At 43.0% G+C, this 19,694-nt stretch overlaps 1 protein-coding gene across 1 annotated transcript in view; it reads right to left on the bottom strand.

Annotated features, from left to right (window-relative positions):
* Positions 1 to 17,510, bottom strand: part of LOC126284517 (Down syndrome cell adhesion molecule-like protein Dscam2) — a 698,452-nt gene extending 680,942 nt beyond the window's left edge. The window contains exon 1 of the mRNA XM_049983513.1: positions 17,139 to 17,510. The gene's annotated coding sequence lies outside the window, so the exon portion shown is untranslated. The remainder of the gene's footprint in view (positions 1 to 17,138) is intronic.
* Between the last annotated feature and the right edge of the window lie 2,184 nt (positions 17,511 to 19,694).

The following is a 19,694-nucleotide window of genomic DNA, read 5'->3' as shown; positions in this document are numbered from 1 at the left end:
GGAGAAAACGTATACTATTCTCAATGCTCCCTATAGAGTGATCAGGTTCTAATAAATGCTGTCCCAAAGCAGTTTTGCTACGTGGCTGTGAATTTTCTTGAATAATATTTATGTATGTGTGACGATGATGGTACTGATTTTATGATTAGCGTTTGACGATGGCTCCAGTATGCTAGAACATGTTTTTATGAAACACGTATGCCTCGTCATATTTGAGGCGCATAAATTCACATGTATGGCTCTAAAATGGCTCTGAGCACTATGGGACTTAACATCTAAGTCCCCTCGAACTTAGAACTACTTAAACCTAACTAACCTAAGGACATCACACACATCCATGTCCGAGGCAGGATTCGAACCTGCGACCGTAGCGGTCACGCGGTTCCAGACTAAAGCGCCTAGACCGGCACGGCCACACCGGTCGGTGGACATGTATGTCAGCAATACTTTTCATCATGGTCTATTTCATTCCTTCGAGCTGGAGACGATTCGCTACTTGTATTTGTGTTCCTTCCATATTTTGCTGGAGATCTGAAGACGGACATTGCTGACCTGAACCGGTAGTCTGAGGACCTACGAGTTTGTGACCACAGACGTCAAATAAAAGAAATTTGTCCTTCATTTTAGGGCCACTGTTCAATTGCGACCATGTCTCAGCTTGTAGGCTACTGAATTCATTAGGGTGCTTTTATATTATTTGTTAAGCTCGTGAAGTGTTTTTGTTTCCAATGTGTAACATATACCTCTTGCATGTTAACAAACGAGTGTCTAAGGCCAACGTATATGAGGACACAGTCCATGCCTAAGAACGCCAACTATTGTTGCTTCTGTAAAAGTAAAGCACGCTGTATACACATTCTATGCTGTTGACTTCCTGGACAGGATAATGACAGCGGTTTACGGGTGCTGCAACAGAAGGGAAGTATCATTTTCGTATTATGATAGATCTCTGTATTTCTGTGAAGGGTGTTCATCTATGGGGTTCCAAGGTTATGGTTTATTCGGTAAAGGGGATACATCAAGATCGTTGTATTACGATTTTATTAAAGTAACGGTATTGGATTTTGTATCTGTAGCTTTTAAAGATTCTTGTCTTAACATCCTATTGTCTTACATTATCAGAAACGATATTATGGAAGCTAAAAAAATGTTCAAATGTGTTGAAATCTTATGGGAGTTAACTGCTAAGGTCATCAGTCCCGAAGCTTACACACTATTTGAACTCAATTATCCTAAGGACAAACACATACACCCATGACCGTGAGAGGAATCGAACCACCGCCGGGACCAGCCGGACAGTCCATGACTGCAGCGCCTCCAGACCGCTCGGCTAGGATGCTAATAGTTGGAAACAGTTTTCTGATAAGATTTTGCTGCAGTGATTCAACTTTTCAGTAGCTTTACACTGTTGTAGTCATTCTTACGGGAACGTGCAGTCCTTAAGTTGTACTAAGTATGCTATTTCTACTTGCGGTAATTATTGCGCAATTTGATAAGTAAATTTGACGTTGTATTGCATATTGAATCAGTCGATTCCACGAGTAATTATATCGGGCCATACCTCCGTACGTTAATAAGAACGATGAAAACAGATCCAAGTAGAAGCTTAAGCTACAAGGTACGCACGAAACAGAAGGGAGGAGTGAGGAAGGAAAAGGACAAACGAAAGTGGCGGGGGTGGGAAGGGGTACATAAGAACCAAAAAAAGAGCAATAAAAATGTACAAGAAATATATATACTGTTACAGAAGCATGAGGGTACATAAGGGAAACACGTATGTCAGCATAAATAGCAAAGTTCTTGAATACAACCAGAATGCCTATACTAAACCTTAACAACCGAGACGTACTAAATCACACTATGGTGGTGACACCAGATCAAAGAAAAACAGTTCCTTACAGCATTATATCCCTTCGTGTTACATTTTATATAATATAGCGACCTTTGCTCTTCTGGATTTGTATGTGTGTTATCATCTTAGTTATACACCAGTCAAACACTGCATTGTCTACTTGTTGATGTTCAAATGTACAGGCGCTTGAGGATGGCATCAGTGAAGTGCCGAAAGTGGTAGATTAAGGAAACATAAATAAGAACTGATTGAAAATTGCCTGTTGTTCTGTTTTTGTTTTTTGTGGTTTTTGATCAGCAACTATCCCGAGTCCAGGATGAATACAAGAATTATCATAAGTGGGGTACCTGGGTATCGGACTATAGCATCGGACTATCAGATGGTGAACAGATTTCTGTGATCACAAATCTGTTCACTATATGTAAATTGGAGGTGGAGGAGCGAGTCAGGTGGGAAGAAAGGAAAGAAAAGGGACTAGTTAAGACATCTGTATCGGTACTTAACGCGGAGTCATCGGTAACGACTGAAAATGTGTGTGCCGGACCAGGAATCGAACCCTGGATCTCCTGATAAATAGCCAGGTGCGTTAACCCACTGCGCCAGCCACGCACAGTGTTTGTTGCAACTGCCTGGACTATCTCGGCGCGCCTCTCAGTCGACACACATTCCCACCTAGCGCCACCTGTCAGCTGTCCCTGCCCATTCCCGCCATATTCGCTACCCTGAGATTCCTGCGGGAGGTGGAACGTATTTGTGAATTCTCAATGAAGAAGGTGGACTCGTTGTCCATCGAGACGAACCTATTGTATGCAAGTGTGGTGTCTGTTCTTTCAGGCCAGCCGTGTGGCCTAGCGGTTCTAGGCGCTTCAGTCTGGAACCGCGCGACCGCACGGTCGCAGGTTCGAATACTGCCACGGGCATGGATGTGTGTGATGTCCTTAGATTAGTTAGTTTTTAAGTGGTTCTAAGTTCTAGCGGACTTATGAGCTCAGATGTTAAGTCCCATAGTGCTCAGAGCCATTTGAACCATTTTGTTCTTCCAGTCAATTCAAAAACTCCTCAATAGGGTGCATAGCTGCAGAGGTTCCAGGGGCTATTACTTTAAAAAATCCATACCTAAAGGGTACGGTTGTACGGAGGGACAACTCCCTCTCCCTCAGCCAAGCGTCTGGCCACCAACCTGTAAGTGGTTGGGTATGACGGCTCCTCTGCTGAAAGCCTAAGCGATCGTCGGTGTCCCTCATCCATTCAAATTAGCAATAGGTACCTATTGCTCTCGGAGGAAGCACACAGTGTGTGGGGATCCGATGTTACAAAATTGCTGAGAGACGCCCTCTAAGGGTCAGTACTTGGTAGGCTTTACTTCGTAACCAGCAGCTACGCGTTAGTAACTGCAATTTTGAGATCCATGTCCTCGTTTCCACCGCCTTGGAAGCAACCATGTTACGCTCAGTTTCTATCGAGTCATTCGTGGTAGAGCACACATAGCAACACGTACCTTGTGTAAGATGCAGATATTCCGTTTTCCCCGTGAGAGACCAGCTTTGTGGCCTTATCAATATTATATTCTACACATGTCCCTTTAAATTTATTTTAGATTCGGATCCTCAGTTCGTCATCATTATGCTGTACCAAAACTGTCTAAAGTTACGTATTTTTATACTTTATGTCTTTTCGTGTGCTTGTGGCTTTGTCCACAGCAAATCACATGAGTAATTCAAAACTGTGGACTAGCTACTTCCCATCTATTTGCATCGAGACTGCCTCTCGCTTCTACTTTTCTTTTCTTTGTACGGCTGTTGCTGGTATGTAATCTTCCCCTGTTATCTTTGTTAGTCGGTCAATTTCGGGCATCAAACGAAATCCTTACAGTAGCTGAGGAACTACGCGACACCATCACGGCGCTAAGACGGAAGACGTTGATCAACAGAACTCAGTTATGACATTTCAGTATCTGAGAAGCCAAATCATTTAAATGGAAAAATAACTAACAGTCTCAGCAAATTATATACAGGATCTTCACAAGTGCCGGGCGAGGTGGCACAGTGGTTAGCACACTGGACTCGCATTCGGGAGGACCGTGGTACAAACCTGCGTGCGGCTGGTTTTCCGTGATTTCCCTAAATCGCTTCAGGCAAATTTCAAGATAGTTCCTTTGAAAGGGCGCAGCTGACTTCCTTCTCCCTCCTTCCCTAGTCCTATGGGACCGATGACCTCGCTCTTCCGTCCCGTCTTCCAAGTCAACCAACCAAGCTAGACAAGTTTCATGTTCTTCCCAACATATTTTAATAGCTTTGTCGACGAGGTCATGATAAGTTAAACAGAGAACCGACTCGTGTCGATGACCTTCTGGTGACAAACAGACCCGAGCTATATGAAACAATTAACGCAGAACACGCAATCAGTGATTACAAAGCGGTTACTGCATCGATGATTTCAGCCGTAAATAGAAATATTAAAAAAGTAGGAAGATTTTTTCTGTGTAGCAAAAGTGACGAAAAGCATATTTCAAAGTACTTTACGGCACAACACAGATGTTTTCTCTCAAGTACAGATAGTGTTGAGGGGCAGTCGACAAACTTCAAAACCACCCTACAACATGCACCAGATGAGTATCTGCCAAGCAAGATGGTAAGAGATGGAAAAGAGCCACGTGGTACAACAACCGACGTAGAAAACTGCTACGGAAGCAAAGGGAACTTCACATAGCCAAAGCTTTGCAGACAAACAAAAACTACAGGATGCGAATTTTAGTGTGAGTAGGGCCATGTGAGAGGCATTCAATGAATTCTATGTACTGACTCGGCAAAAAAATCCTAAGAAATTTTGGTCTTATGTCAAAGCGGTAGGTGGATCAAAACAAAATGTCCAGACACTCTGTGACCAAAATGGCACTGAAACAGAGGATGACAGGCTAAATGTTGAAATACTAAATTTCTTTTCCCAAAGCTGTTTCACAGAGGAAGACTGTAGCTCCTTCTCCAGATTGTCGCACAGATGACAAAATGGTACATATCAAAATAGATGGCAGAGGGATAGAGAAACTATTAAAATCGCTCAAAAGAGGAAAGACCGCTGGACCTGATGAGATAGCAGTTCGGTTATACACAGAGTGCGCGAAGGAACTTGCCTACCTTCTTGCAGCGGTGTACCGTAGGTCTCTAGAGGAGCGTAGCGTTCCAAAAGATTGGAAAAGGGCACAGGTCATCCCCTTTTTCAAGAAGAGACGTCGAACGGATGTAGAATTTTGGAGCACGTATTATGTTCGAGTATAATGACTTTTCCGGGGAATAGATATCTACTCTGTAGGAATCAGCATGGGTTTCGAAAAAAACGATCCTGTGAACCGCAGCTCACGCTATTCGTCCACGAGACTAAGAGGGCCATAGACACGAGTTCTCAGGTAGATGCCATTTTTCTTGACTTCCGCAAAGCGTTTGGTAAAGTTCCCCAGAGTCGTTTAATGAACAAAATAAGAGAATATGGACTATCAGACCAATTCTGTGATTAGATTGAAGAGTTCCTAGATAACAGAACGCAGCATGTTATTCTCAATGGAGAGAAGTCTTCCGAATTAAGAGTGATTTCAGGTGTGCCCCAGGGGAGTGTCGTAGGGCCGTTGCTATTCACAATATACGTAAATGACCTTGGGATACATCGGACGTTCACTGAGGCTTTTTGCGGATGATGCTGTACTATATCGAGAGGTTGTAACAATGGAAAATTGTACTGAAATGCAGGAGGATTTGCAACGAATTGACGCATGGTGCAGGGAAAGGCAATTGAATTTCAATGTAGAGAAGTGTAATGTGCTGCGAATACATAGAAAGAAAGATCCTTTATCATTTATCTACAATATAGCAGGTCAGCAACTTGAAGCAGTGAATTCCATAAATTATCTGGGAGTAGGCATTATGAGTGATTTAAAATGGAGTGACCATATAAAATTAATCGTCGGTAAAGCAGATACTAGACTGAGATTCATTGGAAGAATCCTAAGGAAATGCAATCCCAAAACAAAGGAAGTAGGTCACAGTACACTTGTTCGCCCACTGCTTGAATACTGCCTACCAGTGTGGGATCCGTACCAGTTAGAGTTGATAGAAGATCCAACGGAGAGCAGCGCGCTTCGTTACAGGATCATTTAGAAATCGAACGTTACAGAGATGATAGATAAACTCCAGTGGAAGACTCTGAAAGAGAGACGCTTAGTAGCTCGGTGTGGGCTTTTGTTGATTTTTCGAGAACATACCTTCACCGAGGAGTCAAGGAGTATATTTCTCCCTCCTACATATATATCACGAAGAGACCATGAGGATAAAATCAGAGAGATTAGAGCCCACACAGAGACATACCGACAATCTTTCTTTCCACGAACAATACGAGACTGGAATGTAAGGAGGAATCAATAGAGGTACTCAAACTACGCTCCGCCACACACCGTCGGGTGGCTTGCGGTGTTTGGATGTAGATGTAGATAAAGTGGAAACAGGTTTTCAAGTGTGGTATAATAGTTGAAACAGTATTTTACGTGCAACTACTTTATTACTCTGCAATGGACAGAAAATGATTTGCAAAATTGGCTATCAGCTGTAAGAAATATAGCAAAACGATATGAAATCATAATATCTTTATATCAATAAAAAGTAATGTCATTTGCGGGATACATGATAAGTTGCACAATAGAGATAAATGGCAAATACTGGAGAAGTTATCCACCTTTCACTACCTCAGATACAAAATATCCCCAATTACAGATAACGATAAAGAAACAAAACATTGCAAGTTTAATCATGTAAGGAGGTTCAGTTCATAGAACCCTGGAATGTAAAACAAGAAAAAGTAAGCAGAAGCTTTATAAAGCAATAGCTGTTCCGGTATTAAATTACATCAGCTGAGATGAATATTCTGAGGGCATTAAAAGCCTGCACAAAATATAAGAAACAGAAATAACGCTGGAGCGACAGACTTTACATTTGAAATATTAAGTCAACTGGTGTAATCATTTAGGAAGAATGCAGCAAGATCCTCTATCTATAATCGCCCACTGGACAGCGAAAATTTAGATGTACAAGGATAAGATCGTTTCCGGAACACAAGGTCGAGTCTACTAAATGAAGTGAAGTTGACGATGATGATGTAAATGAAATGATAGTGGGTAGATGGCAGTAAATGGAAGGTAGGTGGATTAACAAAGTTCCTTGCTACATTACATGAAAACGTTCGATGTGACAACACACGAAACATGCCATACCATTTCCAGAGCTTAGATGCCACTGCTGATCTTGGGAATTTGGGAATCTGGGTAAATGAGTTCGATGATGTAGCCGCGGGTGTCCGAAAAAATTAATCCAGGAGGAAGGGGATGGGGAGGCAGTAGCAACAAAGGAGGCATTCAGTAAATATCAGGTAGCTCCTTATGAGGTTCTCGTACATCCTACCACCTCACTGTTGAGGTAGAGGTCCATATGTACAGGAGAAGAAGAATAGCTGAAAGTGACGGACAGAAAACCTGCGGACAGTGGTCAACAATGCAGATGCTACGTATCTACGCATGGCTACCTTACTTGTCTCACAGTGAGTCAGATTCTACGCCTACTGTGTTTTCTATACAGCTAAAAAGGTACCAGCTAAGTGAACTGTACGTCTAGTATATTTTTCAGCTGACAGTGAGGCGAAAGTTAACATTCTGTGAAATGTAAGATTTTATTTCTACACTCCTGGAAATTGAAATAAGAACACCGTGAATTCATTGTCCCAGGAAGGGGAAACTTTATTGACACATTCCTGGAGTCAGATACATCACATGATCACACTGACAGAACCACAGGCACATAGACACAGGCAACAGAGCATGCACAATGTCGGCACTAGTACAGTGTATATCCACCTTTCGTAGCAATGCAGGGTGCTATTCTCCCATGGAGACGATCGTAGAGATGCTGGATGTAGTCCTGTGGAACGGCTTGCCATGCCATTTCACCTGGCGCCTCAGTTGGACCAGCGTTCGTGCTGGACGTGCAGACCGCGTGAAACGACGCTTCATCCAGTCCCAAACATGCTCAATGGAGGACAGATCCGGAGATCTTGCTGGCCAGTGTAGTTGACTTACACCTTCTAGAGCACGTTGGGTGGCACGGGATACATGCGGACGTGCATTGTCCTGTTGGAACAGCAAGTTCCCTTGCCGGTCTAGGAATGGTAAAACGATGGGTTCGATGACGGTTTGGATGTACCGTGCACTATTCAGTGTCCCCTCGACGATCACCAGAGGTGTACGGCCAGTGTAGGAGATGGCTCCCCACACCATGATGCCGGGTGTTGGCCCTGTGTGCCTCGGTCGTATGCAGTCCTGATTGTGGCGCTCACCTGCACGGCGCCAAACACGCATACGACCATCATTGGCACCAAGGCAGAAGCGACTCTCATCGCTGAAGACGACACGTCTCCATTCGTCCCTCCATTCACGTCTTTCGCGACACCACTGGAGGCGGGCTGCACGATGTTGTGGCGTGAGCGGAAGACGGCCTAACGGTGTGCGGGACCGTAGCCCAGCTTCATGGAGACGGTTGCGAATGGTCCTCGCCGATACCCCAGGAGCAACAGTGTCCCTAATTTGCTGGGAAGTGGCGGTGCGGTCCCGTACGGCACTGCGTAGGATCCTACGATCTTGGCGTGCATCCGTGCGTCGTTGCGGTCCGGTCCCAGGTCGACGGGCACGTGCACCTTCCGCCGACCACTGGCGACAACATCGATGTACTGTGGAGACCTCACGCCCCACGTGTTGAGCAATTCGGCGGTACGTCCACCCGGCCTCCCGCATGCCCACTATACGCCCTCGCTCAAAGTCCGTCAACTGCACATACGGTTCACGTTCACGCTGTCGCGGCATGCTACCAGTGTTAAAGACTGCGATGGAGCTCCGTATGCCACGGCAAACTGGCTGACACTGACGGCGGCGGTGCACAAATGCTGCGCAGCTAGCGCCATTCGACGGCCAACACCGCGGTTCCTGGTGTGTCCGCTGTGCCGTGCGTGTGATCATTGCTTGTACAGCCCTCTCACAGTGTCCGGAGCAAGTATGGTTGGTCTGACACACCGGTGTCAATGTGTTCTTTTTTCCATTTCCAGGAGTGTATATTGTAATGTAGGCATACAGCCGAACGCCGAAATATTTGGAAAAGTCCAGAGGAGCCATCTGTCCGATACTGGACGTTAACTGACTGATGATGAGGACTGATGTATATCTGCAGCTTCAAATCTTCACGCCCACCTGATTGGTTAGTGTATGACGTTTCAAACTCTCTGTGCACGGACTGTGCATGGAAACCTGATTGTTAAATGCAGCGGAAAAAGATAACACATACACTTAGCAAGAATAGACCGGAATGTAAGGCAGTAGAAGCAGGTCAAGTAATTTGATGCTTTCTTTCTTACCTCCCAGAAAGCCTCCTACATAGTTCTGCACGGTCACCATCACCACGGAATATACAAATATATGTGCTACTGGGTTAAAAATAGACAGAAAATAAGAGTGTGTCGTTCTTCAAGGTAAGGCATCGTCGGAACGAGAGATAGAGTCTGGCATGACTTAGGTGAGTGCTATTCACGATTTGTTCAGACACCCTTCGGATAACTTCTATACCCTACTTGGTTGTTCACAGTGTATTCGAGCGTTGCATTACAGAATGTGCTTGTGCATCCACGGTCACAGTGACGCACTGGGCAGAACTCGCAATAGCAGATCAGCACAGGCCAGTATCCAGTCCCACGTCGGCGACGGTGACAATGAGATGCGAGTTGGGGTGGGCTGCGTAACACGTCACTGCAGTTCAGTAAACAGTCCTGATGCTTTCCCGAGACTGTTTTTGGAGACACACACACACACACACATACACACACACACACACACACACACACACACACACACACACATACACATACACAACTGCAATTGCTACGGCAGAGATAGAACGGTAACTTGCTGTGACCTCATTACACAGCATATATCTATTTGTCTACTGTTTACAAGGGATAGTATTTATTACTTTTTCTCTGCCCGTAGCCCTCTTCTTTAGAATCTAGTGTGACAAGGTTCATGCTATTAAATATCATCTGTCACGTATTTACTATTCTCTTAAACTTTAATTTTCTCTACTTTTAGCCAATAAATATGCATGTAGTCTCTCAACTAATGTTAGTACTGCCACGTATTACGTTCATCAAGATATATACTCGTATATTTATTCCCATTCCTTAGTACTGTACTATGAGTAATATTATCAATATTATTATTTCTATTAGTGGGACATCGCTTCGTAATCAATAAAAATATAAAAAAACTTCAAGAATGTGTTAAAATACGCGGTATGAAATAAACAAAGGGAGTCGAGCTAAAGGAAGCAATAAGCTGTATATAAATCAAAATAAATAAACGAAAAATGTTCAGAGACAGCGCAGTTCTTTACGAAGAGACAACACAGTTAGAAACTTATTACTATGTGCAGAGTGACCCACAGACGTACAGTCCCTTGTTCAAAGATCATATCGTGACTATGGCCATTTTATCTATGAGAATGTAATGTACTCAAGAGTGGTCAGCCATCTCAACAGTAATGGGATACTTAGTAAATCACAGTTCGGATTTCAGAAATGCTATTCCACTGAGAAAGCAATACACAATTTCACTGTCGACATAATAGAGTCTTAAATAGTAAAATGCCACCAGTAGGAATATTCTGTGACTTGTCCAAAGCATTTGATTATGTGAACAATGACATTATGTTAGATAAATTGCCATTCTATGGTATAAATGGAACAGCATATGCATGGTTTAAGTCATTTCTACAGAACATGAAGCAAAAGGTATCTTTCTATGCTTCAAGTGATTCAAAGGAGTTTGCCACTTATTCTAACTGGGGTGAAGTTACATTAGATGTTCCACAAGGTTCGATCATGCATCCCCTCCTGTTCTTGATATATTCAAATGACCTCCCTTCTTATGTAAATCAAGATGCTGAACTGACACGGTTTGCTGATGATACAAGCATAATTATTAATCCAGTAAAGGAAGTCAGATAGAAAATGATACAAATAAAGTCTTTGGAAAAGTTATTAATTGGTTTTCTGCGAATGGGATTGCTCTGAACTTTGAAAAAACACAGTACATCCAGTTTTCTGCTGCAAAAAGTATAATTCCTTCAATAAACATAACACATCAAAATCAGTCAGTAGCCAGGATAGAGCATACAAAGTTTTAGGGTGTACATATAGATGAGAATCTTAATTGGAAGAGTCATATTTTGGATCTCCTAAAGCGACTAGGTTCAGCAACTTTTTCAATAAGAATAATTGCCAATTTTGAGGATGTAGAAATTAGTAAGCTAACACACTTTGCATACTTCCACTCACTGATATATCATACGGAGTAATATTCTGGGGCAACTCATTAATGAAATTTTTTCTCAATTACATGGACCAGTTTAAAATCAACAGCGGCACTCATGATTACAATACCATAAAAAAGAAAGACGTACACTATGCTTTACTATCTTTGGCACAGAAAGGGGTAAAATATGCTGCTATAAAACTTTTTGATAAATTACCAGATGAAATAAAATGTCTGACAGACAGCAGTAATAGTTTCAAAAACAAACTGAAATCATACCTTCTTAACAACCCCTTCTGTACCATACATGAATTCTTGAATGTGAGCAAATAAATCATGGAGATATAATATATGCATTTTGTGCCATTTAAAGGAATGGGATAGATAATAGGAATATTTATGTATAACACTATAATCTAAAAATAAAACTTATTTCCTGTGCGCATTTCTTGTGCATTTCACACGTTCCACATCATAACGGTTATTCCGTGCTACTGATGAATGGAAAACGCAGCCAACTAACTAACTATGTGCGTTAATAGAGGAGTAGACCTGGTATCTTTTGATCACGGGAACGGTGATTTACCACTGCAATAAGTCAAAACGTTTCTTAGAAGCTCAATAATTATTCTCTCACTCCATCGAAGCAAGCCTCGGAAGGACCAACGGTACCGACCGAGCGCCCTGCCATCCTTAGGCATTTGATGTCAAATGTTCAAATGGCTCTGAGCGCTATGTGACTTACCACCTGAGGTCATCAGTGCCCTGGACTTAGAACTACTTAAACCTAACTAACCTAAGGACATCACACACATCCATGCCAGAGGCAGGACTCGAATCTGTGACCGCAGCAGCAGCACCGTTCCGGACTAAAGCACCTAGTACCACTCCACCACAGCGGCCGGCTCATTTGACGTTATTTGATGCGTGTATGTAATTCTTGTACCTAGGCAGCAAAATAAACCAAGACGGATGGAACAGGGAGGACATCAAAAGCAGACTAGCACTGGTAAAAAGGGCATTCCTGGCCAAGAGAAGTCTACTAGTATCAAACATAGGCCTTAATTTGAGAAAGCAATACTTGAGGACGCACCTTTTGTATGGTACTGTATCGTGGACTGTGGGAAAACCGCAACAGAAGAGAATCGAAGCATTTGATATGTAGTGCTAGAGACGAATGTTGACAATGAGTTGGACTGATAAGACAAGGAATGAGGAGGTTCTGGAGAGGAACATGCGGAAAACAGTCACGGGGAGAAGGGACAGGATAATGAGACATAAGTTAAGACATCAGGGAATAACTTCCATGTATCTAGAGGGATCTGTAGAGGAAGAGAGAGATTGGAATACAGCCAGCAAATAATTGAGGACGTAGGTTCCAAGTGTTACTCAGAGATGAGGAGTTTGGCACAGGAGAAGAATTTTTGGCGAGCTACATGAGACCAGTATGAAGACAGATGACTCACAAAAAAAAAAAAAAAAAAAAAAAAAAAAAACAAGAAGCCCAGCAATTGGCTTCACAATGCCTGAGTGCAACCCGCTTGCCAAGAACATTCTGTAGATCCGAACCGTCATCCATTCAAGTGCTAGCCAATTGTCTGATGATCGAATAAGAACCGGTGTTGCCACTGCGTGAATGTCTTTGGTTAATTAATTATTGCATACAAGCTATTGCGCCGTAATACTGATCATTTTAAATCAGTATTGCCAATCACATATTAAAAAAGACTGCAAAGGTTTAAAAATGATGCCGCTCGTCGAATATCCTGCGTAATATATGGCACCATGTGAGGATGGTACTCCGCAATACACATCACATCAGTTCACTTCTAATAGATTTACACAATGAACAGTAGAAAGTTAATGACAGAAAACAGGAGGTGAGTGGAATATGGGTATTGTTGAACCATGTAATACTTTGAAGAAATGATGTTCCTCATTGATCATGAAACGGAATGTACCTCTCTGTTCGCAACAGAAGAGGAAACTGAAGACCATAGCGTTCTCGCACTAAGCAGTAATGTTTGTTTTAGTGAGGTCATAACCGAGAAATAAGATGAAGTCAGCTTTCCAGCGAATATACGTGTATAATTTTCTTGCAATAGTTATCAGAGAACATACATAAGACCATTAATTCGTGTGAACGCACAGTTACAACTGACGCGTTTCACCGTAAATATTGTGCCATAATATCTTTCCATTCTCGGCCACGTACTTTTGGGCCGTTTTTAGACATAATATTACTGTGCAATAACACCGAGCGTGTGCGGGACGCTTAAGTGTTTCTGCTCGGAGCGGTTTTAGGTGAAACGACAATATGAATGGATAGGCATCAAAGACAGGTAATAGGTTCAGGTTTACTGGAAGAATCTTATGGAAGTGTAATTGATACAGGAATGAAAGGGTTTACAGACCCTCCATTAACCAGTCCTTGAGTGCTGTTCGTCGGTCAGAGACCATTATGATACTGGATTTAAGGAAGTTATAGAAAAACTTAAAAGAGTTATTGTACAACTTGCGATGATATCGTTTACTATACGACAACAATAGAAATTTTCAAAATGATATTTACAGTAGGGAAATACTTGCACGCCTAGACGGATGAAGATAATATTTATTTCAATACCTTTACAATCAGTGAACTGTAAATGTGTGTGGATAGAGGACGAAGGGGGAGGGAAAACACTGATACTACTACACTATGAACCCTCAGCAACACACCCTTTGATGACGTGTGAATTCCAGATAAAGGTACATAAAGCAATGATTCTAAATACAGTACTGAGAGCGATGCTGGGACAGTTGTGAGGTATTAACATGATGTTTGGTTTCACGTGAGTTGAACTACGGATTATTGTAAATGTGGGGAATAAAGCCCAGTGCTAGTCGTCACGGCAAGTCACGATTTGCCACTTTAGAAAATCTCGACAGTTTTCTTCAGTATAAAAAAAAACGTGAATCAAATGAAAACAAGTTACCAGACTGGCCGGGAGAAACGATGAAGCTGACCTTATTATAGTAAATTCGAGGAGAATTTGTGGAACGTTCCAGGAACTGTTGCTGCGTCTGTCTGCATAATTTCATGCCCGATAATCTTCATGGAGCAGAGTGATGATGTCGTTCCAATATAACTGGCGTGGTCTTACTCCGGTGCAGTTCCATACGCCAAACACTTTAGATGGACCAAAAGGTGTTCTACAATTTTAAACATAGCTTACAATAGTAGCCGTAAATAAATTTTCAGTTCATATAGTTTTTATATATTAGTAAGGTACTCCATTACAGAAAAAGTCAAAGAGGGGTAGTTGTTAAATAAATCTGACCATAAAAAAGGCACTAACATGAACCACGGAACAGCATCCATCTCCTCAAACAAAGCCTTCAGAACTGGGAACGACAAAGTATTGAAAGAAGCGGAGAGTGATTACGCAGAGTAGTCGAAGCAATGAAGATACCAGAAGCTTTCTTTACTGTAACTATACTGGTATTAGGTTTCATGTGGCAGTCAGGAAGAAGTTCCTGACGATGAGCGGCTCGCTCTCAGCATTGCGTGGAAATGAACTGTGAATCACGAAGAATCATGAGCAGAAGAAGTTCGTAGCGTCTGAGGTGGTATCACATTCATACTCCACAGGCGCCCTTTCAGACTGTCGATCTGACGGTATTTTTGGTACAGCTGTCATTTGCCACATTCCCTCTTTCATTCGTGACTGGTGCTGCGTGAGAAGAACGAATATCGATACACTTTCGTATGAACACTGGTTTCTGTGGACTTCTTGTGGTAACCATTCCGCGACACGTACGTTTCCCGTATCTTCTTGGGCCATTATTTCTCGAAGTTTCAACAGAGAACATCCCCATTATGCAGGACGCCTCTCCTGCAGCGTTTGCCATTGGATTTTATCAAGCAACCCCATAGTGCCATAGCTCTCACTAAATGATCCAGTGATAAACGCGCAGTTCATAGTTGGTACTTATGTATACATTCTATTAATCTAACCTGGTAAGTTTTTAAGATTGAGGAGAAATACTTTAGAAGCGGTCTAAAAATTGCTTTGTAAGACACTCAATTCGCGAATAAAGTAAGATAAAAATTCAGTGGGAAGATAAATTGAGAAATGGAGTAGTTCTACAAATAACAGTGAGAAACAAATCTGAAGGACGCACACCAGAATGAGGGACAGTTTCGTGGTACATCTTCTACGGAATCTAGGACTAGTTAACTCAATGCTGAAAAATAGGGCATAAAAAGACTAGAACACAAAAATAATGTAGTTACATGTACATGAAAATATTAACACAACAGCAAAAGGTACGACAAAAGCAGGACTAGATGAAACCGACTGACAGATGACTGAAGTAAAACAAAATAAATTAGTTGATATGTGGTAGGGGCTATTATCAGATGATTTATCGTAGTATAGGACTAGTTTTATGTTATATTCTAATATGTTCAGTCACTGAAATTGTGAACGTCTGCTCTCGATGTACCGCTTAAACGTTTTCCGCTTCGCATCTTTCCCCCTTTTCTCTCACCATGTACACATCCTGTACCGCAAATTGTTGTCCAACAAGGATTCTTTGATTAACTCGCAGCTAATTTCTCCTGAAGATCCCAAATTTGATAGTAACTGAATATTGTTCTAAAGCAAATCCGAAAAACCAGTCACTGCCACAATCTTATATCCTGGTTCATATAAGTCTGTTAATGTCCTCGACAAGTTAAGGCAGAGTAGCACTAATGTATAGTCCAGCGCATTATGTGCGGTATTTCATTGTTGCCAGAATTCACGAATGTAGCGTAATGTACCGATTATCTACGATGGCCTAGCGCTTGAATGGATAATCACTTAATGAATACAAAGTAGTAAAAATAAATGTAAGACATTGCTTGTTTTCTTCATTTAATCGGCAATAATTAATTGAGAGAACATCGTTTCTGATACAGTCGGAGAAGAAACAGAAATTGTGATGATAATTTTGTATCACTGAGCAGTTTCTGCGTGTTTCGGAAGTTGTATTGCCGGCAGGAGTGGCTAAGCGTTTCTAGGCGCTACAGTTTAGAACCTCGCGACCACTAGGTCGCAGGTTCGAATCCTGCCTCGGGAATGGATGTGTGCGATGTCCTTAGGTTAGTTAGGTTTAATTAGTTCTACTTTCTACGGGACTGATGACCTCAGACGTTAAGTCCCATAGTGCTCAGAGCCATTTGTACCATATGAAAAAAGTATTTCTTAAAGAAAAGACTAAGGATGCTGTATGATATTGGAGAGCAAACACCGTTTTTGTTTTCATTCACAAACATGAAATTGTTTTATCAAACAGCAACAAAGAAAAAAATTAGCATGTAATAATACATTCAAGTTGCTTTCTACGTAAAACGTTCTTCAAAACTGCAGAAAACATACAAAGATTTGAGCGACACAAGATGTCTCTTCAGCTCTCTCGGTGAAGATGACATGCTGAGACAATGCATAGGGACAGCAGGAAATTTGACTATAAGGTGCGGAAATCTTGGTTTTCCTTTCAAGTAACGGAAACGAAAACAATGCATAAATATGATTAAACAAATATTTGGCGTAACGATTATTTCGTTAATGTTGTATCAGAACGATATAAATACCAATTTCAAGATCGATAAATCAGCGGAAATTTAAATTTATATTCAACTTTTCTCAATCTCAGAGCTTAGCAGGGAATAGTGAAATAACGAATTGGATGCGGTCTTCGTGAAAGAATCAACTTGGTATCCATTTGAAAGAAAAAGTTCGAACATGCAAATGGGAACTGAAGAGGGTATTAACCCCACACTACTATGTCTTAGGTTCCCTGTCACATCTCTCCACCATAAAATGCTGTCGCAATGGCTACATATCTAAAATTAAACAGCAAGCTTACCTCGTCCAAGAAAATCCCGTTCTCAGCCCTCTTCTGCAGGAAACATTCTTATGTACGTTCTGTCAGGATAGATGGTCCAGTTACAACACTGCAACACCAGAGGTTCACAGCAACTGGGACATTTAAGACTACCCGAGGAATTCAAAGGTAATCGATGAATAAAATCGTAGTGATATTGCCGAGAGTGTCAGAAATAGTGTCACATAACTATTGCGAGCTGCATCTTTGACAAGCAACAGATCCAACAGGTGTGAAACAGGGAAAAATGATTTTTCACACTGGTAATGTACTACAGTTCATAGACAGTTTGCAAACTGGGCAGAATGTGCCGCCGACCCTACAGTGGCAAGCGGTAGCTGCCAAGTTGTAGCGGCGTCGCTGCGCTTCCGACACAACGACTGAGCTCGCGGCGCTGTCTCTCTGGCCACACGCAGCGACTACGCACCGCGACGCTGCACGCCCGGCGTCAGGCGGGATACTGGAACCAGAGGCAGGGTGTCCGCCGCCGCCGCCGCCCGCCACGCACAGCGAGCACCCTAGCGCCCCCAGCGGCCGTCCCCGGGACCTCGCTAGCGGCTCCTAGCGACGGCCCAGCCAACTACGGCACTGACTCGAAACAGGAGCAGCAATCACGTACAGTACATTCGTCACAGCTGGTACCGGTGAAACTTGTTCAGCGATAACCTGCTATAGATACACTATTCTTATTTTCGCTTTCATATTAAAGAACATAGAATGAAATTTTCCTTCTACTGCGGAGTGTGCACTGATATGAAACTTCCTGGCACATTAAAACTGTGTGCTGGGCCGAGACTCGAACTCGGGACCTTTGTCTTTCGCGGGCAAGTGCTCTACCAACTGAGCTACCCAAGCACGACTCACGCCCTGTCCTCACAGCTTTACTTCCGCCAGTACCTCGCCTCCTACCTTCCAAACTACACAGAAGCTCTCCTGCACTTGCCCGCGAAAGGCAAAGGTCCCGAGTTCGAGTCTCGGCCCGGCATACAGTTTTAATCTACCAGGAAGTTTCACTAAAGAATTTGTTGAAGAAGCTAACTCACCTTCTTGCTTCCTCAAGATCGCCTTCATGAAACTCATTCGTTTCTTTTTCCACATGGACATTGCGTCCTTCAACACCACACCACCACTCTCTCCACATCCCCTCTCAACGGAACAAGCAGAATCCACCTCTCTTCCCCTTGCCATGGCTCCTTTCCTCACCGCTCCCCTGCACCCACACCCAAGGACTTCACTCAAAACCTGCCCCGCATACCCTCCCAAATAATTCAGCCTAACATCAACCTATATTAATACCCATGTTACACTCCATCCAAAACCTACAAAATTCATAATACCTTTTCCCCTGGCAGTCTGCATCCAAATATTGGCACTTCTTACGACTGAACTACGATCAGGAAGTTGTTCCCAGATGAAGCGAAGCACATTCCGCCATTTCAGCAGGGGTCATCATGTAGTTTTCTGTGTAGCCTCCTGTAAGCTCCGTATCAGTTAGACCCGGGAAAACATTTCGCTGGAATGAATGACATGGGGTGACACTGCAGGATGCTGAACATTGGCTGGCGAAGAGTGTTGTGGCACTTTTTGAGGTTATAGGTGCATGAGCCGCGGTGTTGTATTTGCAAAATAAGTGTGTTGATTAGGATGTGGACTGTGACATCAGAAAACGTAACAGCAGACACCATTTCGATGCGTCGACATATATCAGGATTAGAGGATCAGTTTTTCCCTTCCTGAGGACGGAGGCTGTATGGTGCGTGAAGTGATTTGCGATCATCCCAACAGTTATTTATCAGCTGTCAGTTGATGGGTTTTGATTTTTGATCTCAGTGACCGAATTACTAGCACGACTTGTCCAGAACGTTCTTCAGACCAATCGTGAACAACTGTGGCGCATTGTCATCCAAAAAAATTCCATCGCTGATTGGGAACATGAGGTCCATGAGTGCCTGAAAATTCTCTCCAAGTAGCCTGAACATTACCATTTCCAGTCAATGATCGGTTCTGTTGGACTACAGAACACAGTCAGTTGTATGTAAACACGCAATTATGGAGCCACCATGGTCTTGCGCAGTGCCTTGTTGACAACTTCGGCCTGCTACTTCGCGGGTTCGTAACTTACCGACGGGAACCGGGACTCATCCGACAAGGCTACGTATTGCCAGCCGTCTTGGGTCCAGCCGAAGAGAGGCGTTGCAGGCAATGTCGTGCTGTTAGCAACAGGACTTGCGTCGACTCTTTGCTGCCGTAGCCCATTAACACGAAATTTCAATTGGTTCAAATGGCTCTGAGCACTATGGGACTCAACGTCTGAGGTCATTAGTCCCCTAGGACTTAGAACTAGTTAAACCTAACTAACCTAAGGACATCACACACATCCATCCCCGAGGCAGGATTCGAACGTGCGGCCGTAGCGGTCTCGCGGTTCCAGACTGCAGCGCCTAGAGCCGTACGGCCCACCAAATTTCGCCGCACTGTCCTAAGGGATAAGTTCGTCGTAAGCCCCACATTGATTTCTGCGGTTATTTCACTTAGTCT

Source organism: Schistocerca gregaria, chromosome 1 (genome assembly GCF_023897955.1).
Source record: "Schistocerca gregaria isolate iqSchGreg1 chromosome 1, iqSchGreg1.2, whole genome shotgun sequence".
NCBI lineage: Eukaryota > Metazoa > Arthropoda > Insecta > Orthoptera > Acrididae > Schistocerca > Schistocerca gregaria.
This window is presented reverse-complemented; position numbering and strand designations above follow the sequence as displayed.